Source organism: Suricata suricatta, chromosome 4 (genome assembly GCF_006229205.1).
Source record: "Suricata suricatta isolate VVHF042 chromosome 4, meerkat_22Aug2017_6uvM2_HiC, whole genome shotgun sequence".
Classification (NCBI taxonomy): Eukaryota; Metazoa; Chordata; class Mammalia; order Carnivora; family Herpestidae; genus Suricata; species Suricata suricatta.
In genome coordinates, this window is record NC_043703.1 from 74,808,860 (window position 1) to 74,827,449 (window position 18,590).

Sequence of the window (18,590 nt, forward strand, 5' to 3'; positions counted from 1 at the left end):
CCCTGAGGCTTTATTGATGCAACCTGGACAGGTCGGCCAGCTGAGCAAAGTAGAGAGTGGATCTAAGGGGCAGACGGATATTTGATATATGTGGGAAGAAGCCTGGGCTTTCACTCTCTTTACCCAAGATTGGCAGAAATCCTATGCCTGGCCGTAGTACCCCTTTACCTTCTTTAAATATATATTGTCGTGAAAAATTTTCGGCGTACAAAGAAGTAGAAGACACCATTATGATGAACAGCCACATACTCATTATGCAGACTGAATAATTATTGAAATTCTGCTGATTTGTTCATATCCCTCTTTCTCTTTCCTTATGCATGTTAGAGCAGATCTTACCCTTAGTTTGTGCTGGTCCCCACGGCAAGGCCCTGGGGGAGGGGTGGCCATGTGGTGGCCCTTCTCAAACTTCAGGGGTCACTCTGAAGGAGCCCTGGAGGCTTCTCCACCCCAGGCAGGTGTGTTTTGAAGGAGGGAGTTGTGTGTGTGGTGCCAGAGGAAGATCACCCAGAGGGATTGGGAGGGAGAAGGGGGGGCAGCAACAGCCATGGAAATATATTCGTTATTTAACATTTGTAGACATTGGAATTCTTACCCTTGAAACACTACTTAGGAAGGTCCTCTTCACTGAGAAATCAACTGATAGATCTTTCTTGAGAAGAATATAAAGTTAATTTATTACCCAGTATATGACACTAGGGTTTTAAGTGATCTCATTTACTGCCTCTCTTAAGGAGAAAACAGTCTCATTTGGAAATGATAACTTAGTATCAAATTGACATAAGATATATATATGATATATTTTAATTACATATATAATTAAGCAGTAGGAAAAATGCTTTATATGTAATCCTTAAATTCTTCTAATTTCTCACTTGTGATTGAAAGCCACAGTCATTAGAAAAGCAGTGCAGACCAAAACATTAATTATTTTCAGAGCCAAACACAATCTGAAGCCTACAGCAGCTTCCAGACCAAGTAAACAAGTTCTGTATACAATCTCTCATAGAGTGAATAGGAAAAAAATCCCTTGAAAAATCTCCTAACATGTAAAAAACAGAAAAGCTGTATAAAAGTATCCATTAAGAGAATTATTACAGAAAAGAAAAAAAAGATAAGAATGCCCCACTTTTCTTCTAATTCGTACTTTGTATGGAGGTGGGGAAGTGCTCATAGGGAACGGTCAGGAGAAACCAAGTACATGAAGACCACAGGATTCCTGTTTTTAGCAGAGAATGTTGTGGGACATTGAACGACATAGGCGAGATTGTAAGCAAGAAGGGTTTCAATAGTTTATGAATAAAGACATTCCTCCTTTGGTCACCCATAAGTGAAAGTGAACTGCTAAAGATATTCAAGAGGGTAGAGGTTTCTTCTCATTGGCTCTGCTGGTTGGGACTTGATTGATGGGTGAGCTTTCAGTCATCATTATCAGGTTCTTTCCATCCCCTAAAATGTGAAGGAGTCTTTCCAACTTCCTGTTCATGCAGTTAACAGATTAAATATAAGATCAGTATATTATATTACATATAATGTAAGATCAGCTTCCCCGATACGTGATCCGAGTCCCCGGTTCTGGCTTTTCACCAGCTCTTCAGAGAAAGAGATCGTGTAATTACCCTGCTTACCTTTCTCAGTCCTTATCCACCCCACAAGCACTGACTAGGTTGGGTGGCAGGTCCTGGTGGAGGGGAAGAGGGATATTGACACCTGCTTTCTGTTCTTAAAAGGTCCCGTCTCCAGAGTGGGATGCAGCCAGGTAAATGTACGGTTTATGTAAAATAGGAGGCCTGGGGTCAGATGGATGGGCAGGGTGCTGTAAGAGGATAAGAAAGGGCACGGAAGCCTTGTTTGTCATGGACCCATTCCCGTATTTTCCTTAAGCAGTGTTGGGTCAAGAAGGAAAGGCCTACAACTGGAGTGGCATTTGAGCTGGGCCACCAACGATAGGTAATGAGTTTAACATGTAGGGAGGAGCGGATGCTGCAGGAGGAAACAAAATGGTGAGAGATGTGCAAAAAGAAGCACAAAGACATGAACGTGCCTGCAGTGTTCTTGGGGGTGGGGTGTGTTCATGAAAAAGGGGAGGGGACAAGGCTAGAAAGTGAGCCTGTCTTTGAAGCATTTGAACTTGATCATGGGGGGAAACTTGAAGTACTGAATATCATTGTGATGGGGAGAGGCTTAGGCATACTCCATTCTAGAATACCCCAGTGGCGTGTGAAGGACTGACTGAAGGGGAAAGGATTTGGGGCAGTGAGGAAAGTTACGGCCCTGACCTCATGGTCTGAGCACAAGAGAGTAAAGCCTGGACCAATATGGACACCAGGAAGGAATGGATTCAAAGACAGCTAGTGTGATGGGTATGCAGACATGGCCGATTGGACATGTCGGTGCAGGGATGACAGAGAATAAGCAATAAGACCTTTTTGGAATATTTGTTTTATATTTATAATATCTGCAGATGATTTGTTCAAAAAAGGAAAGTATTTAGAAAATAAGAAGGTGACCAAGGGCTTAAAAGACAAACACATAGAATTTTAATTAGCAATGCAATTAAAAATACATTTTCTGAACTATAGTCAGTTGGCCTAAATAGTTTTCTAATTGATGAGTTTTTTTTTTATGTCAGTTGCTTAGCCATTATATTTATAAAGAGGATAGAAATAGTGAGCACTCATTTGATTTGCTTTGGGTGAATTTAGATTTCTATTTGGGTGGATTCTGAAAAAATGTCCATTTAAATATTATCTGTGCTTTCCTTATTTATTTTTTTTAATTTTTTAAAATGTTTTTATTTATTTTTGAGAGACAGAGAGAGACAGTGCGAGCAGGAGAGGGTCAGAGAGAGATAGGGAGACACAGAATCTGAAGCAGGCTCAAGGCTCTGAGCTGTCAGCACAGAGCCTGATGCGGGGCTCAAACCACGAATCGTGAGATCATGACCTGAGCCGAGGTTGGATGCTTAACCGACTGAGCCACCCAGGCGCCCCTGCTTTCCTTATTTAAACATTTTGTCCTTGGTACTTAAGAAATATTCACTTTTATAAGCAGTGAGTCAATAGACATCTTCATTTTCCAGTTTATAACTATTTAATTTATCCAATGAAACCCTATCAAGAGAACATTTGGAATAAGCAAAACGTAGGATTTTGATAGGATTACGCTTCTATTTGATTGCCGCCCTCATGTAAAATTCAGTTGTTTTGTTTTTTTCATGGATTCATTGTCAATTTCCTTAAAGCTCCCTTGACCTATTTCTAACTAGCATTTTCTTTGTGTCCCCTCCAGGCGAGGTTGCCTGCCAACTCCTATAATTGTTTCCTAAGACAGCATGTGTGTGTAGCCATTTCTGTCTGCGGGAGACTATACATGCTCTCCTCTTTTACTATAAAGCAAAGGAAAAAAAATACGGTGTTACTTCTCACAAATTCACACATGCGTGGTTTTGTGGACGTGCTTTCCAAGTTATTATGGCTTTGGCTTTGCACAGAGATAAAATCATTCACCCTTTGAACTGTTGGTTGACAGTATATCACTCCAAGTCCAGATATTTAGGAACGGGATACATAAGAACATGTTTTTTAGTTTTCAAAATATTTAATGAATATAAACAGGAAATGTTCAAAACAGAATACGACAAAAATAAGATTTCCATTTATTTTTCATAAATAAACTCCTATTTCTCACGTACTTATGACTACAGGATGTTAGTTTAATCAAATCATGTTTGGGATTCTATTTAAGACATCATTCAGTGCTAAATAAAGCAGACTGTGTTTTTAAATAACTAACTGAATTGACTATAACTAACTGAATAGATGTAGTTAACTGTAAAATCTCCCCCTTTTTGGCGTCATTGTGTAATTCATGCTTATAAATTTACATTTAGAATCGTTCCCCTGTGTGTGTGTGTGGAAGCTAGCATGTGCCTACATGTGGCCAGCCTATAAAATTGCCATATGTTTGAAATACAAGACTGATATCAGCCCTTAGAAGAGAATCTAGGGGCCCCTGGTGGCTCAATGGGTTGAGCGTCCAGCTTCAGCTCAGGTCGTGATCTCACGGCTCGGCTTGTGAGCTTGAGCCTGGCATTGGGCTGTCTGCTGTCATTGCAGAGCCCACTTTGGATCCTCTGTCTCCCTCTCTTTTTGCCCCTCCCCTGTGCTTTTTCTCTCTCTCAAAAATAAAAAAAAAATTTTGTTTTTAAAGAAGAGAAACTAGGACCTTCCTGTCCCCAGGCCATGCTGACCATGCATGGTTTTTAAAATCTCAAGCCAAGCGTTTCCCCCTGATTCAATTCCAGAGAGCAGCCCAGAATAAAGGAAATTGAACAGAAACCTGAACTGACCAGTATTGACACTTGCATTTGCAAGGAAACCTGAGACAGATCGCTTGTCTTCTCTGACTTCTAAGTGTGGATGATATCTTCTTCATAGGTTCATTGGGAAAGTGACTATAACAGTGGGTGTGAATTTGACGGGTAGTTGGTGGTAAATGAATAAAGATGAGAATTGTTCTAGTCTTTGGGATATGTTTCATCAGAGTGAACCCCAAATCTGTCTGTCCTGGAGCCAAGGAAATATTTATATATGAAAACGGTTCCCCTATATGGATAATATAAGACATCCCCGGGAGTCAGTTTTTTTCTCTAGGATAAACATCTCTAATTCTGTCAGTAACAACTCCGAATGGGGATGTGGACAGTGATTAAAAACCCAGGTTTTGAGTTCACTTTGAGTGGGGTTAGATCTTGGCCCTGTGTGTGGTCTTGGGCAGTTATGACCTTTTTGAATCTTTCCTCATCCTTTGGATTAAACAGGAATAAAAATCCCTCATAGGGTTTTAGTGAAGATTAAATAAGAAGCATTTGGTGGCTGGCAAGTCCTTGATTAATGGCAGATATTATTATTAGGCATTATTATTGTTTTGAGTTTCTCGCCATCCTCATTGCTACTTAAAATGAACAACTATCCTTGTGATGTGATTTCAGAGGGAATCAGGTGACCAACCTTCCCAAAATATGAACCAGGTTCCCACACAGCAGCAGAAATGAAAAATCCCCTGTGAAAATACAGATAGACTTGGGCGAGAGGTAGTGGCTAGGGACAATGCCCTGTCATTGCCATCCTGTGTGAAGGAGCAGCAGTGATCCCTGACCCCTGAGAGTGGTGTGTGCTGTTGACAATTATTCTGTGTGCACCATTCTTCCTAAGGAATGTCTGAAGAGGTGGAAAGACAAAGGAATTACTCCTGCAAACACACGTAGACAAGTGGGGATGTATGAGATGGGAATGCCAGGGCCGCTTTTGACTGAGACTTGGTTCATGCACAGGAAAGATGTCGAGGACATGAAGTGTGCCCTCGACGGGCTGTAGAACCACCACGAACGTCTTAGATAGATCTGCCTGGAGCCGAACTCTGCGGCATGCGTGGGGATGAAGATAATGGGGGAAGAAGAGAAAAAAGCAAATAAAAAACGAACCCAGATTTCATTCCAGATAAAAAATCAATCAGGGGAGCAGTCTCTTTCCTGACGGGCTCATGAAGCTAGGGTGCTGACGTTTGGCATTTGTAGCAACTAATGTCTTGGGTTTTCTTTGTTTTAGCACTTTTCCTTTTATATGAAAATTATGTTGTTTATGCTTGTGTATTATTTCATTCTTCAAGTTCCTTATGGGCAGTGAGAATGATACTATTACCATCATCTTTGATTTGGTAGAGTGCCTGCACATAACATGCACACAGTTAATGTTTACTGAACTCACAGAGCCGGGGAAGTGGTGGAGAAAAGGGTAGGCACGTCTGGAGGAGGTGAAGTTGACCTAAAGGGGTTTAAGACTGCCCAAGACACCCCTTGCCTGATTCTCATTTTTCCTGGCATTGATGTTGACTTTTCAGATGCCCAAGCAAGAGAGAAGGGTGAAGGAAAAGACTGTGGGTGAGAAATAAATGGGTATGGAGGCCGCCATCTTGCAATTTCTGCCTGAATACCGATCCTGTGAGGTGATGCATCCCCTGGGCAGGAAGTGTGCTCCTTTAGCACGATACCAGTGCCCAGCTCACAGTGGATGCTACGCATCTTTTAGATAAATGAACACCTCCCAGGTCAGCAGCTGCCACATGTCTCTTGACAATAACCTGACAATCAGAAAGTCTATAGGTGAGACAGTGAGCTTGGAACTGGGACAATCCCCCTGGCTGGCAGGTGTGAGGTGAATTCACGAGCACACAAGGGGCAGAGGATGGAGAAGGGCAGAAAGTGAAGAAGAACAACTCAGGAAAATAAAGGATAAGTAGAAGGAGACCTGAATGGCCCAGAAGAACAGTGGCCGGGAGAAACAGAAAAAGGAAGAAATACATCATGGCATTTGTTCCTCTTACCATGTCCTTCTCTGTGTTCAGTGTATTCAGTTTTGTGATGGGATAGGTTTGTATCATGAATTTATTAGCATTGTGTATGGGGCTGAGATCCACTCAAACTTTCCAATTTTTTAAAAAAATTTTTAGATGTTTTATTTATTTTGGAGAGAAAGAGAGAGAGACAGTGTGAGCAGGGGAGGTCAGAGAGAGGGAGACACAGAATCCGAAGCAGGCTCCAGGCTCTGAGCTGTCAGCACAGAGCCCAACGTGGGGCTCAAACCCACGAACTGTGAGATCATGACCTGAGCAGAAGTTGGATGCTTAACCAACTGAGTCACCCAGGTGCCCCATGGCACCCCAAACTTTCCAGTTATTAACAAGCAGCACATTCATTTTAAGGTACATATGGCTGCAGTCAGCATACCCTGTCTCCGTGCTTTCTACAGAATGTTCCAGGAGAGGGTGTTTCATCAGAGGTCACCATAAATGGGAGAGCAATTCAGAATTAGAGGAATTCACATGTGGTTTCAGTATTCCTTGAAATGGCTAATACAGCTCAAGATGTATCACCTCTGATACCCTGGGGGGCTGAGTCATTTTTTTTTTCCCCTTTCTAATGTGAAGTCCCTTTAAATCAGTCAGTGGCTATATATAAGCATGACTACACATGAGCCCCTTCCTGGTTAATTTTGCTTTGGCAAAGCTGATTTTGAATCATCTAGGATTCTGGCAACCCAAACAACTAGCGCTTATTAACATTAGCAATAGATTAAAAAACATCATGTAAAGTCTGTACAAGCCTATTTTCTCATCATTTTTATGGCACTTTAGGGAATTCATAATACCCTCATTGGAAGTTGAATAGGCAGGAATGTTAATTCAGAAGCATGACATCATTTCCCAGAGCACGTCCAAGGTAACTAAAAATAAAAGTTAAGCAACTGTGTCTATATTAGCACAAAGAGAAGGGAAGTTTTGTCTTTTGTCTGGCTTGTTGGTTATTACGTGTGGCCTGTGGGATAAATTCCTGTCTGAGCCACCTGCATTGCTGGCTGGAGCCTTCTTTTCCCTTAAAGCGGTTACTCTGCAGGAGGCTTTGAAGGTGGAGCTCAGGACCCTGGTGTCCTGACATCCCTGAGCTTGGGGAGGAGACGCAGATGGGGCCAGTGATGGAGCAGGTAGAAGACAGGCTCGTAGCTGCGCTGCCTTGTGAAGCGCCAGGCTCCCTGAAGAAGGTTGAATCTGAAGGCAGAGTGGACATTAAGGAAGGAAGGAGATGACATGAAAGGCCACGAAAGGCCCAGAGGGTTCATTTGAGGAGGCCAGAGCACAGCGTGGGAAGGTAGGTGGGAGGTGGGGAAGGTCACCTGGAGTCGGTGAGAGACGAGGGCGAGAAATGGAATGTGGATGTGCTGACAGGGAGTTTTCATCGGGTCTTGCTTGTGTGTGTCTTTGGGACAAAGCCGTCCATTCTGACCGTTCTGGAAGGCGACCGAGAACATCTCAAAACGACAGCGAAATAAGCCACCGGGTTCACCAGGGACGTCAAGGCAGCCACATGAAAGACCTTTTGTGCCCAGAGGGATTCTACACACGGTGGTACGGGGATGTAGTCACACCAACTACACTGTTAGTTTTATTTTTCTATTTAAGATGTAATACACATACCATACAGTTCACCACTTCAGTGGCTTCTAGGATGGTCCCCAGGATGTGTCACTGTTCCAGAACGTTTGCAACACCCCCCAAAGAAGCCCGTTAGCCGTTACTCCTCACCGCCCCTCTCCCCAGCAGTCTCCTTCGTTGTCTGTGGACTTGCTTCCCCTGGGCGTCACATACAAATGGAAGCCTATAGCGTGTGGTCTTGATGCTTGGCTCATTGTTCGCAGGATGCCATGTTTCAGGCTTGGACAGGTGTTCGGCACCTGTTGGGAGATGTGGGATGGGATGGGACCTGTGGGGGGTGCACGCCGGAGGTGGAGAGCTCACCCTGTCAGAGGCTGCGGTGTCGGGATCGGAGGGCGTGGTTTCTGACACACCCGCTGCAGGGGATCGTTAACAAGCCCTGGAGCTTTGGGACTTCCTACTTGGACTTCCTACTTGGACCTGCACGGGGACAGGGGCAGGACGAGTCTGCAGATGGGCGGGGACTCTGGGGCCACCTAGGGGGATCGAGGGAGACTACAGTGGCCACGAGGCAAGGGCCCCAGGGTCTGGTCTCTTGTGCAGAGGTGCATGTCTTAGGAGAGTCCTCAGAATGTACATCCTTAACCTTAAACCCCAGGCACTGGTTTTCTGAATGTGTCAGCTGTGGGTTCTCACACAGACATGAGAATCTCCATTCAGGAAGTAAAATGTGACCGTGACCATGTACTCCCCGCCTGCTGGTGCTTGTTCGCCTTGGGAAGGAAGCCAAGGTGGCAGAACCTGTCCTGCTGAGTGACCTGTAAGCGGGGTCAGCTGGCACCTGCAGACTGAGTGGGGGACACCGGGTCACAGGCTGCCTTGAGCCCCGCGGAGAGCTGCTGGCCAGAGGGCTGCAGCTGGGGGGACAAGCCACGTGTGTGGTGGGGCACAGTCAGAGGCAGAGCACGGCTGTGGCTGCAGTGAGCCCGGCCAGAGCCCTGGGGTCAGAGGCTGGAAGCCCAGATTGGAATGGGGGTGGGGAGTGTGGGGAACAGATAACCCGGGCGTCAGCCTGGGGCCCCGGATGCCAGCAGAGTGAGCATGTGTCCACTCATATATTCAACAATATTTCCTGAGTACCTGTGGCGTGTCAGACCCCCTCCCATGCTGGGAAGGGAGCAGTGATGTCAATAGACAATGGCTTTGCTCTCGCAGATGGACAGCACATTGGGTTGAGATCGATACTGTACAAATGAACAACTGAATATGTATCAGATGGTCATGGGTGCTGTGGAGAGGGATTAGGTAACTTAAAGGGGGACATTGGAGGTGTTGCTATGTGTACAGGTTGTTTGGGGAGACCATAGGAAAGAGGACATTTGAGTGCAGACATAAAGGAGGTAAGGGAGTAAGAAATGACATCTGGATGAAGATCATGCCAAACGGGGAAGCAGCAAGTGCAAAGGCCCTGGGGCAGGGAACATGGTTCCATGTTCAGGACTGAAGGGTGCTGAGTGTGGCTGTGGTGGAATGAGCAAGAGGGAGATGAGACAGGGGCTGGGGGGACGACGAGTGAGGAGGACAAGGGACTTGTCCACTGAGGTCCTGTTCGCTGAGGACCCTCACTTGACCTTTGAGTGACATGGGAAGCCATTGGTCCAGGAATTTGCATCTTCAGCCCACCATTTTGTCTGTATTTTGCTCCTGTATTCTGTAGCTACCCCTTCCCCAAGAGCCTGACTGCCACCTGCAGTCTTTTGTCGTGTTTGCATTCGGACATTGGGTCATCATTTCACGTGCTATCACGTGCTGAACGCAAAATTGTCAAAACAGAATTTGTGTGTGAGTAGTTTCTAGAAAGGCCTAGGAGAGGGAAGAGGAGATGTGGAGGGCACTGCCAGAGCAGCCAGCTGGCGGGAGGCCGAGGGAGGTAGTGGAGGAGGCGTGGGGGCGCCCTCAGAAAGCAGAAACTCAAAGCCGGTGGAATGCCCACAAGCCTGACTTTGGAAGAGTCCTTGCCATGACCTTGAAAGCTCAGCCTGACAAATCTGACAGAAAGCTGCAGTGGACGGGGTTTATCACACACGGCAAGGTCAGAAACCTGGGGTGAGGAAGGGAGGAAGGCCAGAGGGAAGAAGGCTCTAGAGATAAGCACAGAGACACGTGGCTTTCTGCTAGCTGAAGTAAAAGTGTTATCAACGACGCCATCTAGCCCTGATGTCGTGGGTCCGGGGGCCACCTGCCACCTCTCCCCTGACTGGTGTGATCTCCTGCCACAATTGCACTGGGTGTTTTGGGTTGTGCAGATGAGCGAGAACGTAAGTCTCCTTGTTTCACTTGTGCAGAATGTCTCTGGGCACAGACAGTGGAAAATCCCGCTTCCATCAGTGATAACAGTTCATTATGGATCTGATGCATGAAGACTCACGGTGTGGTACAGAACGGGAAGGTGCCTTCTACACGCCCAAACGTACACACTCATGATTGCACACGCACGACCTCAGGCACCAGCCGCTTGTAGGAATATTGATGAAGATGAAGTGTTTCACCTTAAAGTCCTCACTGAGTGATTATTTTTATTTTTTACACTTATTTGTTTTTGAGAGACTGAGCACAAGTGGGGAAGGGGCAGAGAGAGAAGGACACACAGAATCTGAAGCAGGCTCCAGGTTCTGAGCTGTCAGCACAGAGCCCGACGTGGGGCTTGAATCCACAAACCATGAGATCATGACCTGAGCTGAAGTCAGATGCTTAACCTACTGAGCCACCCAGGCACCCCTCATTGAGTGAATTTAAAACCAATATTAAAGGGTTCTTGGGTGGCTCAGATGGTTGAGCATCCAACTTTGGCTCAGGTCATGATCTCGTGGTTCGTGAGTTCAAGCCCTGCATCCAGCTCTGTGCTGACAGCTCAGAGCCTGGCACCTGCTTTGGGTTCTGTGTCTCCCCCTCTCTCTGATCCTCTCACACTTGCACTCTCTCTCTCTCTCAAAAATAAAGATTTAAAAAAGATTTAAAAAATAAAAAGTAAAATCAATATTAGATAGGAGTGGCTGGTTGGCTCGGTTGAGCTCTGGATTTGGGCTCAGGTCATGATTTCACGGTTCATGCAGCCAAACCCCATGTCAGGCTCTGTGCAATTAGCCTGGGATTCCCTCTCTCTCTTCCTCTCTCCCTGCCCTACTCAATGCACGCTGTCTTTCTCTCTCTCACAATAATAAATAAACTTAATAAAAACAATATGAGACAAAATAGTCATCAGTTGGACGAATACCTCATTTCAGTAGTTAGTTTAATTGGCTTTAGGAGACATGCTCCATGTAGAAATTTGCAGTGAGTGGGATACTTGGGATTCTGACGAGTACTTTCTGAATTTTAAATACTTTAAGCAGAGGTATGGTAAGAAGGTGAGGCGAGTTCAAGAGAGTGACCTCGAAGAGTGAATTTTGTTTTTCATGGAGAAGAGAACATGTCCCTACAGTTTGCCTTCGGGTAAGGGTTGTCTCCTCAGTCGCCCACCTGATCCTCCAGCTCCCTTTTGTATGCTTTGTCGCTTTGCATATTTGGTTCCGTTCTCAGATGACATCCATTTGACACAGCACCCCAGTCCATGCCATGTTCCATTCCTTACCCACCATGTTTCATCATAGGACTTATTTCTGCTTCACATATTATATATCTGTGTATTTATTTATTTTTCCTCCTCCCCACGGTGAAAATGTGAGCCTTATAGGAGCTGGTGTTTTGTTTAACTGTCATGGTTCTGGTATATGTGGTGTCTGAACTCTGAGCTGATGAATATGTAATTTTACGTCTCACATATATATTCTTTTGATTTACATGCTATTCATATTTTTTTTCTCTTGGGCTCCGTGAACACAATTTGAATTATTCTGATGGCTAATGTGTATCGAAGGTAAAGTGCTAAAAGTAAGTGCTTCCTAACCTCAGTTTGGAAAGTGTTTGGGGGGACGGACCCTCCCTTGTATACAATTACAAAGAGCCTCAGAACCTATTCTGGACGGCGACCCCTCTTAGCGAGAGTATAGAGAGGGAAGACAAGTTTGCTAGAGATTTCTTTGGAGAAAGATGTTGCCAAGTGGACAGGATTAGAGGTTCATTAAGCCTGCTAAACCGCAAGGAGAACTTGGGACTGGGTTCAAGGCCAGTTCAGGCCTGGGGACCACACACTCTGAGGCAGCAGGAGGGAGGTGGCTGTTGTAGTCTCTGGCCTGCACTGCCCACACTTGCTGGGCAAGGGATATGTGAGAGCTTTCCATAGAACACACCTGAACTACGCGGCAGCACCAGCTTGGGGCCTCTGCAATACGGTCTGCTTGAGGTCGGGCCAAAAGAGGTAGGGGGTGGCGTACGCTCTGGAAGGTTGTGGAAGCAGTCGTGAGTGGTCATTTAGTACAGAGCTGCATTTGTGCCCTGCTGGGGTCCTCAGTGACAGGACTTCCCAAAGAGTCCCACCGGAGAAATGGTGAACTTCATCGTCTGCCGGACCTGTTTGGCTCAACAGCCCATCCTCCCGCCTTTTCCTGTCTCCATGGCTTTCACCCTAGTGGGGTCGAGCTGCAGCTCTTATTTGGAGGAACAGTGAGAATGGAGACTGCCCGCCGTTCCTCCTGGAAGGTGGGCAGCATCTGATTACAGGTCTTAGCGTGGGGTGCTGATGGTAACAGAAAGGGGAGGATGACCTTCGGATGAAGACGGAGGGTTGAAATCTTATTTAATGATTTTGCCTGGAACTTATCCCAATGAGAGAACTGAAATTGTGTTTTGTAACTTAAAATGACCTTAAGGACTGCCATTATAGAAAAGTGAACAGAAAAGTCATAGGATATACCCAAATCCTCATCCCGAGGCAATGAAAGATCCCCCTACTATCCTTTTAAAAGTTGTGCCTTGTGGGGCACCTGGGTGGCTCTGTCAGTTGAGGGACCAACTTCGGCTCAGGTCACAATCTCATGGTTCATGGGTTCGAGCCCTGCATCCAGCTCTGTGCTGGTAGCTCGGAGCCTGGAGCCTGCTTCCGATCCTGTGTGTCCCTCTCTCTCTGCCCCTCCCCTGCTTATGATCTGTCTCTCCTGTATCTCAAAAATAAATAAATGTTAAAAAAATTTTTTTAAGTTGTGCCTTGCAAGGTCACTAACCAGGGTAGAAAAACCTTACCAGTTATGTAGTTTTCTAATATTCCTGCAGACACTTTAAAAAAATAAATTTGCCAGGGTGCCTGGGTGGCTCAGTCTGTTGAGTTGTCTGACTTTGGCTCAAGCCATGATCTCTCACTCTGTAAGTTTGAGTCCCGTGTTGACAGCTCAGAGCCTGGAGCCTGCTTTGGATTCTGTGTCTCCCTCTCTCTCTGCCCCTCCCCTGCTTGCTCTCTGTCTCTCTCTCTTTCAAAATAAACATTAAAAAAATAAATTTGCCGTGTATATTAGACCAATGTTGTAGATAGTGTTGTAGGCTGATCCAACATTCACTTGCAAATCCCTATTCTCCTTCTGGAACCTTATTTATAGAGGCTTGGTTTTCCCTGCCTTCCCTACAGCTAGGGGTGGCCAACGAGAAGCAGAAGTCTGCTGGGAACATTCTTGTTTTTCTGATAAAGCAAGTAGAACTGTTTTCTCCTGTTTTCCCTTTCTTTCTACATTAAATATGGATGTATTTGAACTGTATGAGCCATTTTATGATGAGGAAAGAACATCCTCAAACATCACTGGAATGCTGGTCTTGACATTGGTGAAGAATGGCATTCCTCTAGACTTCCTGACGTGTGAGAAAAACAAACCCTTATCAGCTCAACTACTGCTAGTCAGGCAATCAGTTACTTACAGCCCAAAGCATTCAAACAGACCCCGAAACAAAACAATACCTGGCTGGCTGATGTTAGGAGCGAAGTTTCTACTTACCTATATGCAGCCATTCATTCATCTCAAACATCTTAGCAACATTTATTGAATATTACTCTGAACTAGGCCCTTGAGGTACAGAGAGGAATGCAGAGGGACTCCCATTGCAATGAGTAAACATGAGTCATAGTTACTGTGACATGTGCTGTGATACTAACAGTGCATATACAAGGCACACATTATACAGAAAGCAGCAGCCCAGAAGGGTTGGGGGAAGCTGGGACAGGTAGTCATTCTTGGAGGAGGACTTAGGGATGTGTCAGATGGAAAGTGACGGGAAAGGGATTGCAAGTCGGTAAGGACAATGCAGGCAGGGTCCATGGGGGGAGCTGGCAACGCGAAGTGACTGTATTCTGTGGATATGATAGTTTAATGGTAGTAGTGCTCGGGCTCATGGGGCTGGACTCCAGATCCTGGCTCTCCCACTCATAGCTGGGGAGCTATGAGGAAGATGTTTAGTTTCACTTAACTTATCTGAAACTTTAGGTTTTATGTACTTTGTGGGGTTCTGGGGGAAGATCCAATGAGCTAAATCATATAAGGATTTTAGGAGGTGTTTGGCACACAGTAAATGTTCCATAAAGATTATATGTTACTCTCAGCTGGACATGGAGACAGACAGCACAGAAGAATCTGAGAAGCTGACCAGGGCTCAGTTGTGATGGGCCTTAGAAGCCAAGCAGGATAACTTGAACTTGATCCTACAGTCATCAGAAAATTCTTGCTGCTGCTGGAGCACAGAGGTCAACTAACAATGGCCTCCTAGTTGACAAATCCTATGAGCACTTTACCCAAGTGATACCTGACTCTGCTGATTCCTTTCTTGAAGGTTTTTACTTAATCTCACAGAATACCATTACCCCCCCTCCTTGATTTTGTTCCTATTTTAAATTTGCCTCCTTCCAAATCATCCTCAGTCCTGCTACCTGAGGACTCTTTGTAGAATGGAATCATATGACTTCACCTGATTAAAATCTGAAAATGGCTCCCATTCCCTTCGTGCACCCGCAGATGTAGTGTAAGGATTTCATGATCACATTCCTCAGGCTGCTCTTGGACCATATTTTTCTCTGCCTTTGCATGAATTCTACCCTCGCATTCTATCATATGAAGCTACTTGGAGTTCCTCAGCTTTACTGCTATTTTTTGACTCCATGATTTTATAGGTCCCATTTCCTCTCCCTTAGAGATGGTTTCTTTTTTCTGTTTGGCTTATGAGTTTTTCACTCCTTTTTCTAGGACTTCACATATCCACAGTATTCTCATCTTTTTTTTATCCAAGCCAAACAGCCTTATGCTGACTCATTAAATAAAGGAACAATGATTTGTCATTCTTTTGTCTTTACATAACTGGTGCACATTCTCCAGAAGGGACTAATTTATTGTTTCCCTCTGATCAAAGACATGCTATCAGGCACATTCCATTTCCTAAAATCATGGAGTGTTGTTTCAGGGGAAATTAACTCTTAGCCTTGAGCCTTGCTCCTACGCCCGGTTACAATTTAAGAATTGTTACATTGGGTTGGACTGGTGTTTTGGTTGGGTAGGGTTTTCAATGCCTAAGATGAGTCATTTTAGGAACTGGAAGGAACGGGAAAACCTTCATCATTTAGGAGTGATGGGGAAGCTAGAGCCCATGCCTTGCTGGCTCTGTCATCCCAGGAAAGGGAAAAAAGAAGTAAAGAACAAATTAAAACAGGGTTCATGAGAGAGAAGAATATTGTTTTCTGTGTCTGTCCTGCAGAGTCTGGCGTGTGCAATAAAATAATGTTACATGCTCATCTCTACAACTGAAATAGGCTGAAAGGATGGTCCCATGACTCCCCATTTTTTTTATAGAGTCTGGACTCTAAAAGAAGAGACTATGGTTTTGGTTCTTGTTGTTCTGCATTTTATAATATACACCTACAGAATGAGGTAAGGCTCAGCTAGACATTTATTGGAGTGCATCATTTTTACAAATTTCTTTCTCATCTTAGTGGTGAAAGTTCATGAAATTATGGTCTGTGCACATTTGAAAAATTATGGTCTGTGCACATTTGAAAAATTAAAATGCCCTTGTATTTATCAATACGGTGGAGTAGCCTAGGATATTTCTGCTAAATGGAAAATTAGGCAATTATTAGAAGTAAAATTTATACAGTGATAAAAATTTGAAAAACACTGTGTACCCATAGAATTATTGTAATCATATAAAAAGCCCTTAATTAAATGGTAATAAAAATGTTGTTTGTATTGTGGTGTTCGAATTATGTATAATGTTTGAACTTTTATCTACTCTTCTGTGTTTTCCAGAGAGAGAATCCCTTTTTCTCTCTTTCTTTCCCCCCTCATTTCCTTTATGTAATTCCTTCCTTACCTCCCTCCCTCACTCCTTTCCTTCCTTCCTTCCTTCCTTCCTTCCTTCCTTCCTTCCTTCCTTCCTTCCTTCCTTCCTTCTTTCCCTGCCTCCCTTCCTCCCTTTTTCAATACTTCCTTTCTTCATATTTACTGAGAGTAAATATGCTCTTTTAGGCTCTGAGAAGCTATCAGCAAACAGAATAGCCGCCAATTCCATGACTTTGGGGCGGGTCGGGGCATGGGTTGGAGAGGAGAGAAGTAGAGGGGAGCAACGGGTAGGAAGCGCTGATACAGAATCCGGGTCAAAGATGCCGGATGCATGGGCTACAACTGTTGCTCTGATCTTCTTCTCATATAACCTCCTTCTGGATAATTTCATTTTCCTGTTTCATCCAGGCCTCTTCTCAAATGTCATTTCTTAGAAAGTTCTATGACCATCTTAGCTCTTTTCCTCTCTTATCCTGTCTTGCCCCAGCTTCCTCCCCCTACTTTTAAATAGTACTTATCCCTACTTGGCTGCCATGGCAGGATGAATTCATATATCATTTGTCTATTTATTAATTGTTGTCTTCCTTCCCTAGACTGCAAGCATGAGATGTTGACTTTGTTTTGTTCATTGTTCCTGTCGTTTAGAAATGTGTCCATCTAGCACATAGGAGAGGTTTAATAAATATCATCTGAATGATTAAACAGTTTTCTAAATCTATATCCATAGCTTTGACATCCTGTTTGAGCTCCAGATTTCCCATGCAGACTAATGCTTTAAAGTGTATCCTGAATATACTTCAAACTCCAGATGTTCAAAGATACTTATCATCAGCCCCCTTTCCCCAGCCGAATTTGCTTCACTTCTCGTGAAATTCCCTCCAGTAAGGGCATTTCTTTTCCTCAAGGCTTTAACTGCACCACATCATGTTTGCCAGTCTCCATAGCAGAGAGCATAAGGAAAGCAGGTAGACCTGGGGGTGTTATCAAAGGGTTTGTGTGGAGCATTTGTCCTGGGGGATCGTGCTCAGCAGAGGGGTGAGAGCTGATTCTTTCTACTTGCTGATATTCTAATGCATTTGCATGTACAGTGTTGTCTGATAGAAAAAGGAAATATTCATCCATTAGGGTTTTCTGGCCTCTCCTCTGATTGATTGTGCCTGCTTGTTCCAAGTAGGGAAAGAGCTGCATGAGTTACAGACTTTCCTTCTTAAAATGTTTATTTATTTTGAGAGAGTGTGGATGCGAGTGGGAGAGGTGAGAGAGAGAACATGAGAGGCAGAGAGAGAATCCCAAGCAGGCTATGTGCTGTCAACAGGAAGCCTGATGCGGGACTCCACCTCACCGATGGTGAGGTCATGGCCAGAACCAATATCAAGAGTCCCAGCCTTAACTAACAGAGCTACCGTGCCTCCAGGCATTCCTTTGTAAATATGGTCAGAAGGAAAAGATGGAATAGCTGTATGGGCACTCACGTATTGCTGATAACTAGTTCTGAGTAATTTTTTTTTTTTTTTTGTGGAAGAGGGAGAGAAGTGATAACTGGAAAACAGTCACTAATATCATTTTTTGCATCAACACTAAAATTTAATTCTATTCCGGGTATTAAGAAGCACACAAGTTTACTTGTCCAGGATATCGCTTTTGAATTATCATGATAGATATTGCTAACCCTGCCCCGCCCCCATGTGTCTCATCTGTACCTATGAGAAATACGCCAGAGGAAGACCAACACTTTCTGAAGCTTCGTCAGGCTAGCATGCTTTCTAATTACAAGGCAACGTTAGTTACTCGGCTGATTCCATTAACTCTAAGGCTCCTGTTTCTAACATCAAGGAGCCTGCAGGTGATGGGAAAACACTTAGGCTGCCAACAATAAAAGATAATATGGTCAAAGTAAGTCACACATATTTTAACACGTCATAGGATATGTTCATGTGTATTCTCATCTTTTACTTTCTTATTGCTTCTTCCTCTGGCAGACGGAACCATTGATCCTACTTTTGTGCCTTAAAAACAAACACGAAACCATGGAAGCCTCTTGTTTGCTGCAGTCACATTTCTGGGTTGTGCCTAAGAAGTTACCATCAATCTTATCTGGAGATGAATCCAGAGATTAAGAGTCATTAGAGGCGAAGGAGACGTAGGCCCTGGGAATGTCTAGTTCTGTGTTTTATGGCCCCTGTTGAACGCCACCAGGGAAAACAGACGTCTTCTCTCAGTGAGGGCACCGCACTTACGATTAGGTGTTGCAGGTCGTCGGGCCCTGCGGCCCAGGCGGACGCGGGCAGAGGGCCGGGCCTGCGGGAGGCGGGGCTGGGCGTGGCCTGCGGGAGGCGGGGCGGGGCGCCAGTCTGC

At 44.7% G+C, this 18,590-nt stretch overlaps 1 long non-coding RNA gene across 1 annotated transcript; it reads right to left on the reverse strand.

Moving 5' to 3' along the window:
- Nucleotides 1–1,278: 1,278 nt before the first annotated feature.
- Nucleotides 1,279–13,980, reverse strand: LOC115288922. Its single transcript, XR_003907273.1, has 2 exons — nucleotides 13,908–13,980; nucleotides 1,279–1,478 (listed from the first exon to the last, which is right to left on the reverse strand). It is a non-coding gene; the product is annotated as an uncharacterized LOC115288922 (long non-coding RNA).
- Nucleotides 13,981–18,590: the final 4,610 nt, after the last annotated feature.